At 41.4% G+C, this 12,134-nt stretch overlaps 1 protein-coding gene and 1 long non-coding RNA gene across 2 annotated transcripts in view; one reads left to right on the forward strand and one right to left on the reverse strand.

Moving 5' to 3' along the window:
• LOC134578777 (uncharacterized) overlaps positions 1–12,134 on the reverse strand; it is a 495,152-nt gene that overhangs the window by 422,526 nt on the left and 60,492 nt on the right. The gene's annotated exons all lie outside the window — the stretch shown is intronic.
• CPNE2 (copine 2) overlaps positions 11,061–12,134 on the forward strand; it is a 98,276-nt gene continuing 97,202 nt past the window's right edge. Inside the window, exon 1 of the mRNA XM_063437815.1 lies at positions 11,061–11,450. The gene's annotated coding sequence lies outside the window, so the exon portion shown is untranslated. The remainder of the gene's footprint in view (positions 11,451–12,134) is intronic.

Consider the following 12,134-nt stretch of genomic DNA (forward strand, 5'->3'; position numbering starts at 1 on the left):
CGGCATCAGCAAACGGCGCGCGGCGAGAGGAAGCAGACAGCACACAGCTCTCTCGCCCCGGCTGAGATGGAGACCGGCGGGGGGGGTCCATTACCTCTTGCCCTCCCCCCATGACAGGGGGAACTCGGAGGGCATTTGGGGGTGGCAGAGTGCCTGCAGGAACGCGTAGGAACATTGTTCCCACGTGTTCCTGCAGGACTCACAGGCGTGCCGCGGGGATTAGGGTGTGCCTAGGCACACCCGGCACACCCCGTGCGCACGCCTATGCGTACATCTCTATTCTGTATCCCATTTACCAATTGCCTCAATAAAAGAAAGATTGACAAAAAAAAAGTGTTAAAATTTAATGTTTTGTCTACTTTGCCTTCTCGCATATACCATGTGAAAGAGAGCGTGTTTTGTTTTATTTTTGATTTTCTTTTATGATAATTAGTTTTTTACCAAAACACGTCATGAACATTGACAGGTTATTATCCTATGTTCGGCTATCTTCATATGTACTATTTGTGACTTCTATATTTGCCACTTCTGACCGACTCACCATAATAAGAGTTTAAAACTAAAACGCAACCTAATAATAAAATTGGGAATAAAGGATATGGAAGAATGGGTAGCCATGGACTAATTTTTGTCTCTTACACTTTATTTTTCTCCAAATTCATCTTACAAAGTAACCTGACAAAATGGGGATCAATACTTGCTCTGTCTCTTCAATTTAACATGCTTCATAACTTACCCAATGACTTGTATAGGAGTCACAGTGTCTATCAGGAATTTGAAATGAAACATGCTATTTTTGATCACGCTTGGAGAAGCAATTTCCGTCCTTGCTTGCCTTCGCAGATTTAAGGACAATTGCTTCCTCCAGCATACACCATCTAAATTATAATAATGGATATTATAAAAATGTTTTGTGCAAGTATTTCACTCGTTTTTGTCAGTGTTTGTGGCAGGAACACAGCGATGGGAATTTTGTAGTGACTTGATCAGTATGCCACAGATCCATCAAGTCTGGACTTCATGTAGGACCTCCAGGTTGCCCTGAATGCTTAGATCCTTCAGCAAAGTAAAGGTCGATTAACTACCAAAGACGATAGAAGGAAAGATACAGTGGTAAGACAATTTGACTGTGGCTGGGCTTAGTGCTTACAGGGAACATTGAAATATTTCAGGTCTATAAACTAGCCAATGTTAGAAGTTACAGAAGTACAAATGGGCAAGCTGGTCAGGAAACAGAATTTAGATTAGTTACAAACAATACCAAGGTCAAATCTAGAAAATGCATCATTTACACTATGTAAGGAATTTAAAGGTATGAGAACCATGAACCATAAAGGTATGAACTAGTAAACATTCTGGATTAAACAGGAAAAACCTGAAGTAACAATTCTGCTACTACAGAACATGCTAGGTTGCAGAAACAGCTGGGTCTTGAGCCCAAAGAAAAACTTGATGACCCATACTCTAACAGAGAGTGGAGATATATCTTTCTGTGTTATGTCCCCACCTGTCTCCCGATGAGTAGCGTACTGGATGTTCTCTGAGATCTCAAGGAAATCTTAGCTGGAAACAAGCACATTTTGCACAGCCAGCTATTCAATGCAATCCAGCCATTCTGCCTAACTAATAGAGGAGTGTTAGTAAAGTTATTTTCTACTGCACTCCCTCCTAACTGTCACCTGGAGGGGATGCTGGAGAAAGGCCAGAGGGGGCATTATCCTACTGGTTTTCTCTTTGCAATCAGTGGCTGCTTTGAGAAGACGATGTCCGATATAAAATTCAAACTTATCAAACCCCCTACTGATATCTTTTGCCTCTTCTACCAACTGCAGAGATCCAAGACTAAAGGGTCCCACATCCGGGGCTTCAGGAAACAAAGAACCCTTAAGCAACGCCCATGTGTATAACTAAAAAACTAAGAAAATGTAATCCCCCCCCCTCCCCCCCCCAAGATACAATACAAAAAGGTTCATTTAAAAACCTACTCTGCAAAGTGAAAGTGCTACTTTAATAATCAACTACGAGAATACAATGAGATTGTTAGATGGCTCAAGGATCAAGTCCATGTCATCTCCCAGACAAATATTAAAACATCTGACATTGTATCACTGTGGCTATTTATTTTGGTACATAGCTTTAAATAGTTTCTAATAGTTGTAATTGCTGTAGTTGGATATACTGTATATTTTACACTCAAATAGTTCACTCTTCACTTAGTGAGACAAACCTTAATTTCTCAGGATTTTTAATAATACCGTTTACTTTTCCCCAATATTTAACAAGTGTTAAATCAATCCACGCCACAGTACATACTGTATGTAAAAACGGAATGCTTGCATCTTGGCTTCCTGTCAATCATTGTAACAGCTCTGCCATTTTCTGTCACTGTACATACGGGGCTGAATTATTCTAGCATTGTAAAGGTTTTCTGTGCTTCTTGAATATTATTTTTCTGTTATTATTTATATAGCGCCATCAGATTCCATAGCGCTGTACAATGGGTGGACTAACAGACGTGTAATTGTAACCAGACAACTGGACGCACAGGAACAGAGATGTGGAGGGCCCTGCTCAATGAGTTTACATTGTAATATCAACTTACCCATTGAAATCCATGAGAGAGTTGCGTTGCAGTAAGTCGATGAAACCCTTACTGTGTGTTGAGAATCTTGCCCTCTAGGTCGCAGGTTCTCAACCTGTAGTAGGCATACTATCCCAAAGGGTACACACACCACAGACAGGGGGTACACCAGGAGTTGGCCGGCTGTGCGCTAAGGCAGAGTTGGCACCTTCTTAATTGGATGGCTTGTGCCAAATCTGTCCATATGTGCTGTGTTTGGAGGAGAGAATGAAGGCGGACGGTCCGGGAGCGCTGATGTCTGTGTATTCTCCGCGGTGATGCTGTGAGCCGGGTTATGATGTCAGTACGGCGCCGGCTTCACTAAAGAGCGTGCAAGGGAGCAGGGCAGGAAGAGCACGAAGATTACACAAGCCTCACACCCATACGCCATCCACCGAGCAGTACGTCTGCTCTATATACCGACCAAAGAGGAGCACCACATATCCTTGAGTGGGGATTATTCCACTTCACGCTATCCATACCAGAGCTGGATTTAAGCTCTGAATATTGTGAGTAGTTCCACTGTTATTTACAGAATATCCATATTTTGTTTTTATACTACACCATTGGAGTTTTTCTCTCTTCTGTTCTTCCCGCATATTTATCTCCAAACTACAAATATACATTTGGACGCTACATACCCTTCTGATGGACTACTAAGACCACCATTTGCACATTTGGATATTTTATATTCGGACTAATAGGTACCTGTTGTTATTCCAATTTTTTATATTATATTTGGACATTTTTCAGACATTTCTGTTATTGCTGCTAAACCTACTTTTATATTATTATTTGTTATTTCCACTTGTTTTAGGCGCACCCTTATTCCTTCCTTTTTCCTCACACTGAATGCCAGCAAAATGATTCACTCTAAGTTTCCCAAAGGTAGGGAGGCTAGGTGGACTTAAATAAAAATTAATTAAAAAATATTAATTTGTTTGTGTGTGAGATAATATGTATGTGTCTGTCAGTGAATGTGTGTCAAGTCAGTGAGATTGTGTATGTCACTGTGTGTCAAATCAGTGAGTGTGTGTGTCAGTAGATGTTTGTGTCAAATCAGTGAGTGTGTGTCAGTGAATGTTTGTATTGTATCAATGTCTGTAAGTATGCATGTCAGTGTGTGTCAAATAAGGGAGAGTGTGTCTGCCAGTGAGTGTGGGTTTTGTGTGTCAGTGTCAGTGTCAGTGTGTGTAAATGTGTGCATATCAGTGTCCTCTGTACCTATTGTGTGTACAGTATAATATTTTTATTTTGTGACTTTTATACTTTATATTAATAGTTCATACAATCCTTAAATACACAATATTTATTTAAAAAATATTCTTTGCTACCTTTAATCAGACTTGTTCTCCAATATGGGATTAACTTAAATATCCGTGTCTACACGTTTCATTTGAAATTTAAATTAATAGAAATTACTTTCTCGATACGGGAGAACAGGAATTATTTTTTAGATCTGCAGGGGTACTTCTCCGTTACAGGTTGAGAAACACTGCTCTAGGTGGAGGTAAAGAAATACACAGAATCTCTCCCTCGCCAGTGCTATGCATGCCCTGATTGTGCCTGGTCTGAACGTGTTTGCTGTGTTAAATAGTACATGTTACAATAGAGATGTAAAAGGAAATGGAACATTAAAAAAAAAAAGGTTGACACAGGTTATCGATGATTTTAGGTCAGCCAGTACTGTGGGCCTATTACAGCAGGATAACCACCCCTATTTTAATCCGACCCTGACTGGGGTCTTTGTAATATACCAATACACAAACTGTGCAAATCGTGGCTGTGCGGCCAGGGATGCTCCAGCCATTAATGTGGGGCTCTACTGAACCAAACTGTTTTTTTTTTTTATGCTGAATCTAGCAGGTGCTCTCTCTGTTCATGCCCAGCTCCTGAGTAAGTTTTAGACAGAGGCTCAAAGAATCTAAAAAAAGAAAAAACAGGATGCGCCAAAAGTCAGCTATGTACTAAGATACATCAAAATATCAACGTAAAAATCAAAGAACATATACAATAAAATCTGGTAATGTCTTTGAAAAAATTAACAATTAAATTTAACAATTAAAATTAACAATACAAATAGTCCCAGAATAGTGTTCCTTATACTCAAAATTCTCATGTGAATTGTCTGGTGTTGGCTTCACTTCTTGGTAACATATAGGAGAAAACAGAGGCACATAAAAAAAAAAAAACAATTTGCCAGTTGTTTAAGTGAGGTACACACAACACATAATCCACAACTGGCAACTCACATTTAATGGAGCTTAAACCAGCTCAAGATTAATCAGCATACAGTTGTTCAGATCCCCACTCTTTTCCAAGGAAGAGTAGCAGTATGGTGCAATACATTAAACAAAGGAAAAAGCAATAGTGTTCCCTGTTTTTGTAAGGGTACAGGAAATAGTTGAAAACTTACTTATAATTTAATGAGCAGACAAACCGCTCGATGTACCAGGCGTGAGTGGTATAATCCACACTTTGGATTCTTTAGTAGAAGTCCATGGATGTCACCCGTGGTAGGAACAGATGCCAGGTAAAAGACAATCTAAAAGTGTTAAAATAACTAAAAAGTATGTGGCAGAGGCTCAAAATTGAGGTAGCCATACAATTCTTTATTACTAACAAATACTTTTCACGCTTTAGGGCTTTATCAAGTGGTCAGCTCACCCTGTAGGGCTTTATCAAGTGTGAGGCTCAATGACTGCCAACAAACAGATCACATCTATGACATAGACCCACACATAACACACACAGCCGTCAAACCTATGACAGACAGTCAACAAGCACATATCACACACAGCCAACACACATGGCACATATACATTAAACACAGCCATCACACATTGTATCACATTATTGTGAGCTTTGTAACAGTGGAGCCCTGTGATACTGCTGTACCGAATACAGACTACTCTGCTGTGGAGCCATGATACACTATTATACACATTACCTTGCATTTACTTGTATTTTATTGTGAGACGCTTTGTAGGTCTCCCTCTCTTGACGGGAAAGATCACAAATAAAACGGCTGAGCTAGATCGCTCAGTCACGGTGATTTAAAAGTATTTAAAGTGCTGTATGCAAATTGTCATTTTATGCATAGCATACAGCTCATGTGTCAGTTGGGCCACTAAATGTAGCCCCAGTTGACAGAGGTAAGCCCCGGGACTCCCTAGTGTGACCAGGGATCTAACCCTGCTCAAACCAGACGTCCCATGCTGACGCAACGGGTTTAACCCCTTAAGGACACATGACATGTGTGACATGTCATGATTCCCTTTTATTCCAGAAGTTTGGTCCTTAAGGGGTTAAAGACCGCTTGTCCTTAAAAAAAGTGATTCCTAAAATTTCAGAGAATTGAGCAGTGAAATTGTGAGAGCATGGTCTATACACCAATACTGCGTCCTTGAGCTAAAGTTGTTTTAGTGTTTAGAGTATTCCTTTAAGGTAATTTGGGCAAAAGCTTAAAATACACCTTAAATTCCTGCAAAGTCACACTTTTTTAAAAAATAAACCTGTAAATATCACAATCGGTGGTATAAACAGAAAAGCAGCGATTAGTTCAGTTACGTTGTATGATTATTTTAAGAAATCATTTTAAATAATGGTTGGATGATGGGAAAAAGCCTGAAGATACCTTTCCAATGCGTCATATGCAAATGACTACGGAGAATTCCTTTAAGCACAGTCATTAAGTTTATAATTAAACCTGTGACATCGAAAGATTTTCCTAATTTCCTTTCTTTTCTCTTGAAATCATAATCTCCTGAAAAGTGTCCAAAATACAGTACTTGATAGCGTACTGTACAAAATTCAACATAAATCAATTACCGTAACTGTGAAACTGTTTTAATGGCTATAATGAATTTATTTGAGTCCAAAAGCCAAAATCTGTATATTATGGCGAGGTCGTTTATCTATGTTTGCAGATTATGTAGACTGATCTAGCATCTCTGAAAATTGTAAGGTGATAAATCAAATGTAAAAAAGGCAATATACTGCGTTGTTATTACTGTAACATTAACACGACAGCCAAGACAAATAGGAACCAAGGCTAATACTATTTTTTTACAAACAAGAACAGCATTGAGTAGCGATGATTAGATCTAGATAGAATGAAGGAAGGTCGTATGGTGATTCAGTTAGGTGATGGCTGGACACTCAAAAAAACACATAATGTGACGTTGGTGAGAACAGGTGACTGGCATTTTATCCAAAATGGAGAGAACATGCCTTCACTGCGGACAATGAGTCGGGGTAGTCTGGCACTAAGCAGGCCTCCTGTGGTCTAGCAGCTAACAGATCTAGAGTTCAACAGTAGAGAAAGGTACAAGAGTGTTGCTTCACTGGACAGAGTAGAACATTTACAGGAAATCCCTGAGACAAACTATCATCCAAGATCAGTGTACCCATGGAATGCTCCAGGGTTCTAAGTGGAGAATGTTATTGATTCGCAATCTTAAAGGGACACTGTAGGTATTGTAACTGCTTCATCTCAATAAAGTGGCTGCAGTGTCTGGGGTCCCCTGGAGCCACCCTTCCATTCAGTGTTTTAATGTTTTATGACTATATGAGAATTCCCAGCAGCTCACCCCCATGCTGCTTGGGCTAAAGAGGAAGCATTAACCTGAGCAGCAATGTGCGGCTGTGATTGGCTGAGAGTGTCAGCTGGTCGGTTTCAGCCTATCACAGTGCCAATTCAGATATTAATCGGTATGGCTAGAAGGAAGTGTGTAAGGATAGTGCAATGGGAAGCCAGGGATCCTTATTTTAAACTACTCGCAAATGGTTTAACACTGAAAGGAGGGACAGTGCCAGGCGACTCCAAGTATCCACTTCAATGAGATGTAATGGTTATAGTGCCTGCAGTCGTACTTTTATCTTGAGTGCAACTAGCAGAGTGTTTCAGAAATAGTAATACCAACATTTATCGCATAGAATTAAAGAGGCAATTTGGGCACCATTACGCTGGGGATTTAAAACCTGCCGTCTGAAGAAGGGCACCACATTCAGCTACATGGGGCCCCGTACAATGTAGGGAGAGATAGCTGGAAGAAAAAAAGAAAATTGGGACAAATGTATTTTGGTCAGTTCATCAGAATCAAAATCATTTTAATCCATACTGGAATTTACCCGTGGGGTATTTTACATTAGATAAGATTCTGTCACCGTTTGGGGGAATTCGCAAAGTCCCCCAACGGCGACATTGAGGGTCCTGTGCCTGGGGGGAGAGGGCAGGTAAAGGTGAGTTTATTATCTGAACCTGTCCATCGCGGACACAGCCATCTTGGTCCAGCAAGGTCCTCTTTGGTGTGGACGTCATGGTATAGCATTGAGGTCTCTGAGGATCCCGCAAGACTGCGAGATCTTGCTTAATCACAGCCAGTTCCCTGCAGCCATCACTGGTGAAAGTCCTTACTTTGTCTCAGTATATCTCTTGAATTTATTGGAATTTCACTAAAATTCCAAAACAGTCAAGACGAGTATTTCATAAAGGTTCTATCTTTATTAAATACTCATGTTTAGAGGGGGTGACAGTGCCTGACCCTTGCTGGTTATTAAGTGTCAGTGCCTACAGTGTCAGTGCCTCTCAATAGTTTGAGTATTAACATTCTTTTACTTACACGAAACAGTCGACAAACAACAGTTGTTTTTATCAGCTAAACATATGTACCTTCAATCAATCCCATCCTGCCCAATTTACTCCATTTGTTAAATAATTTGTTGAGTATTCAGCTTTAACGCTCGTAAAAAGCTAATTGTATTAAATTATTATAAATCAGTGTCTGGTTCCAATTACTGTTGCGTTCCATGCCAGTTTGTGGCTGAATTACCAGCCCATCTGTTATGCTGTGGGCTGAAGAATACCGTGATAGTCACATAACAAGACTCGATACATCAGAGATCTTCCTGTTATATTTTGCAGGACAAGGATGGCTGTAAGATCCGTTTCCACCTGTTCTCTTGCAATACAATAGCCATGATTCGTCAGCAACTCAACGTCTAACTTCTTTTTTAACATAACTTTTATGTGAAATAACTTAATATCATAGCTCTTATTGCATTATGTACAATAATCTGAAAATATATTTTATTACATACTCGTATGAAACTTGCCAGATGGCTCATGGACATTTTGTAAAGGAACACTCCAAGCACTTTAACCTTTATGGCGCAGTGTTATTATGATGCCAGGTGTGTCCTACCCGCCCACTCCCCCATCCACACATTCATAGTTGAAGACCTTTGAAAAATATCCAGGGACACTTTGTGGCAAGTACGCACATAGATGTACACTTACACAGACACACGCACACATACATACATCAATATGCACATGCACACTGAAACAGATAGATGCATATAGCGACACACACACACTGACACACACAAATAAACTGGTACAAACACACTAAAATGTATGTTACTGTGGAAGTCCTGGAATGTGGGACAGGTCCCAGGACTCATTTTAGCTAAGGCAGGATTACACGATCCACACTGGACCACAGGGACAGGATCCACACTGGATTCCCGAGACACGATCCACACTGGACCCCAGGGACAGGATCCACACTGGACCACTGGGACAGGATCCACACTGGACCACAAAGGTAAGGAGGTTGGGTAAACAAACATAAAAATCATTAAAAAGTAAAAAAATAAAAAAAATTGTGAGAGTGTGTATGGGAGAATGTGTATGTGTCTGTCAGTGAATGTCTATTAGTGTGTGTCAAATCAGTGAGAATGTCTGACAGTAAGTGTGTCAGTTTCCTCTCTGTGTAAATGTGTGTGTCATTTTTATCAATAGTGTGTGTCAGTGTTCTTTGTGTGTAAATGTGCGTCAGTGTCCTCTGTGTGTAACTGTGTTTGTGTCTGTCAATGAGTGTGTGTCTGTCAATGTGTGTCAAATCAGTGAGAGTGTGTCTGTCAGTGAGTGAGTGTGTCCTGTCTGTCTGTATGTTTCAGTTTCCTCTGTGTGTAAATGTGTGTCAGTGTCCTATATGTGTGTATGTGTGTGTGTCAGTGCCCCGTGTGTAAATGTGTGTGTCAGTGTCCTCTGTGCGTGACTATTATATTTTTATTTTGTGACTTTTATACTTCAGATTGCTATTTCACACACTCCTCCTTACATACACAATATTCACATTATGTCATATTTATTTTCTTTATTTTCTTTATTACCTTTAATCAGTCTTGTTCTCTAATATGGGATTATTTACGGTAAATATCAATGTCTATATGTTTCAATTAGAATTTACATCAGTTCGAGACAGGAGTACTGGAACGTTTTTAGACTTGCAGGGATACTCCTCTGCAAAAGGTTAAGAAACACTGTCCCCTATAAGCTATGTTTCACTCTACAGAGACATAGAGCTTCTACTGGATAGGGACCCGGATACATGGTCAAACGGACCCAGATACATTGTCGAACGGTACTATAACAGTTTGACCACTCACCGTGGGACGACACCAGGGCACTCCTAGCACCATAACCACTGCAATAAGTGCACTACATTTTACAAGTCTTTTTTGAAGTCACCCCTCATTTACTGTTAGGGGAACATAATAAATTGACCTCTTTGATCAACTCATAGAAACTCCAAGGTAGTTATTTGCTCATTGTAAAATGAAATCCAATTTATGTGTTTTTTTATTTTTATATTTATTCATTGGAAGGAAAATGAATTGATGCAACTTATTATTAGCAAGATATCTTAGACTCACTCATTGATCATCTAAAGAAGATACCAGGTGTCGTTTAAAATGAGCTATTGATAGGAGAGAGGGGGGAAATCACAGCCATAAGAGTGAGGGAAGAAAGATAGACACCCGCTGAGCTCACAGGAATAGAGAGGGGAACATGCAAATTAGAGGGGTAAACCAGCAGGGGGGTAAAACAGAGCAAGAGTTAAAGAGCTGGAACCCAGACAGGAAACAGAGTCACATCCAGTGTGTAAAAGGAAGGCAGAACTCGCAAAGTGAATGTACTCCCACCCACATGGGAGGAGACAGCTTTACTGGAAGAGAGAGTACGGGATGGGGCAGAGACATCAACACAGGAACAGAGACAGAAGTAAAGACACAGCATAAGGCTGAAGTGCCCCTGAGAGACATCACGCTGGTTTAGAGTGGGACAGCTACAGAGCTAAGGAGAGACAGAGAGCACAGAGACTGATTGATCCTGCCCACTAAAACCCTGCCTGGAGTAGAGAGTTTGTGGAGCTGGCACATGGCACTTGTGGAGCTGGTAGCCTGGAGGAAATAGAGCTCAGAGACAGCTCAGTAACCTGGAGGAAAGAGAGCCCAGAGACAGCTCAGTAACCTGGAGGAAAGAGAGCTCAGAGACAGCTCAGTAACCTGGAGGAAAGAGAGCTCAGAGACAGCTCAGTAACCTGGAGAAAAGAGAGCTCAGAGACAGCTCGGTAATCTGGAGGAAAGAGAGCTCAGAAACAGCTCAGTAACCTGGAGGAAAGAGAGCTCAGAGACAGCTCAGTAACCTGGAGGAAAGAGAGCTCAGAGACAGCTCAGTAACCTGGAGGAAAGAGAGCTCAGAGACAGCTCAGTAACCTGGAGGAAAGAGAGCTCAGAGACAGCTCAGTGATTTCTGCTGTTGTGAGAATTTACTATCAGATCACCAGGATTTAGACACATATCACTCGTAGATCACTAGGAGTCAGACACAGATCACTATCAGATCACCAGGATTTAGACACAGATCACTAGTAGATCACCAGGAGATCCAGTCCCCAGCCCGGGGTGTCGCCCATGGACGTGGTTTGTGGATAGAGTTCCTGTGTTCGAGCCTGGAGCAACCGAGTGAGCAGAAATTGTGAGTATATCGCAAGGCTGGGAATCCAGTGAGCTCTGCGCTGTACACCTAGTGCTCCTACCGGCTTCCTTCAGGGTCCTCTGTAGTGGAAGTGTTATGCGTCTGTGCATACAGGGTGCACAGTACTGTACATATCCTTTGCCTGCTTCTACACGGTGCTGTACGTGTCATTATGTGTGCATTCTGCCCGGCGCTGTACATGGTATATCTATGCATTCTGCAAGGTGCTGTACATATACTGTGCCTACTTCTACACGGTGCTGTACGTGTTTTTATGTGTCCATTCTGCCATGCGCTATACATAGTCTATGTGTGCATTCTGCCCGGTGCTGTACATGGTCTATGTGTGCATTCTGCCCGGTGCTGTACATGGTCTATGTGTGCATTCTGCCCGGTGCTGTACATGGTCTATGCGTGCATTCTGCCCGGTGCTGTACATGGTCTATGCGTGCATTCTGCCCGGTGCTGTACATGGTCTATGTGTGCATTCTGCCCGGTGCTGTACATGGTCTATGTGTGCATTCTGCCCGGTGCTGTACATGGTCTATGCGTGCATTCTGCCCGGTGCTGTACATGGTCTATGTGTGCATTCTGCCCGGTGCTGTACATGGTCTATGTGTGCATTCTGCCCGGTGCTGTACATGGTCTATGTGTGCATTCTGCCTGGTGCTGTACATGGTCTAT

The sequence above is a fragment of the Pelobates fuscus genome, chromosome 12 (assembly GCF_036172605.1).
Source record: "Pelobates fuscus isolate aPelFus1 chromosome 12, aPelFus1.pri, whole genome shotgun sequence".
Taxonomy (NCBI): Eukaryota; Metazoa; Chordata; class Amphibia; order Anura; family Pelobatidae; genus Pelobates; species Pelobates fuscus.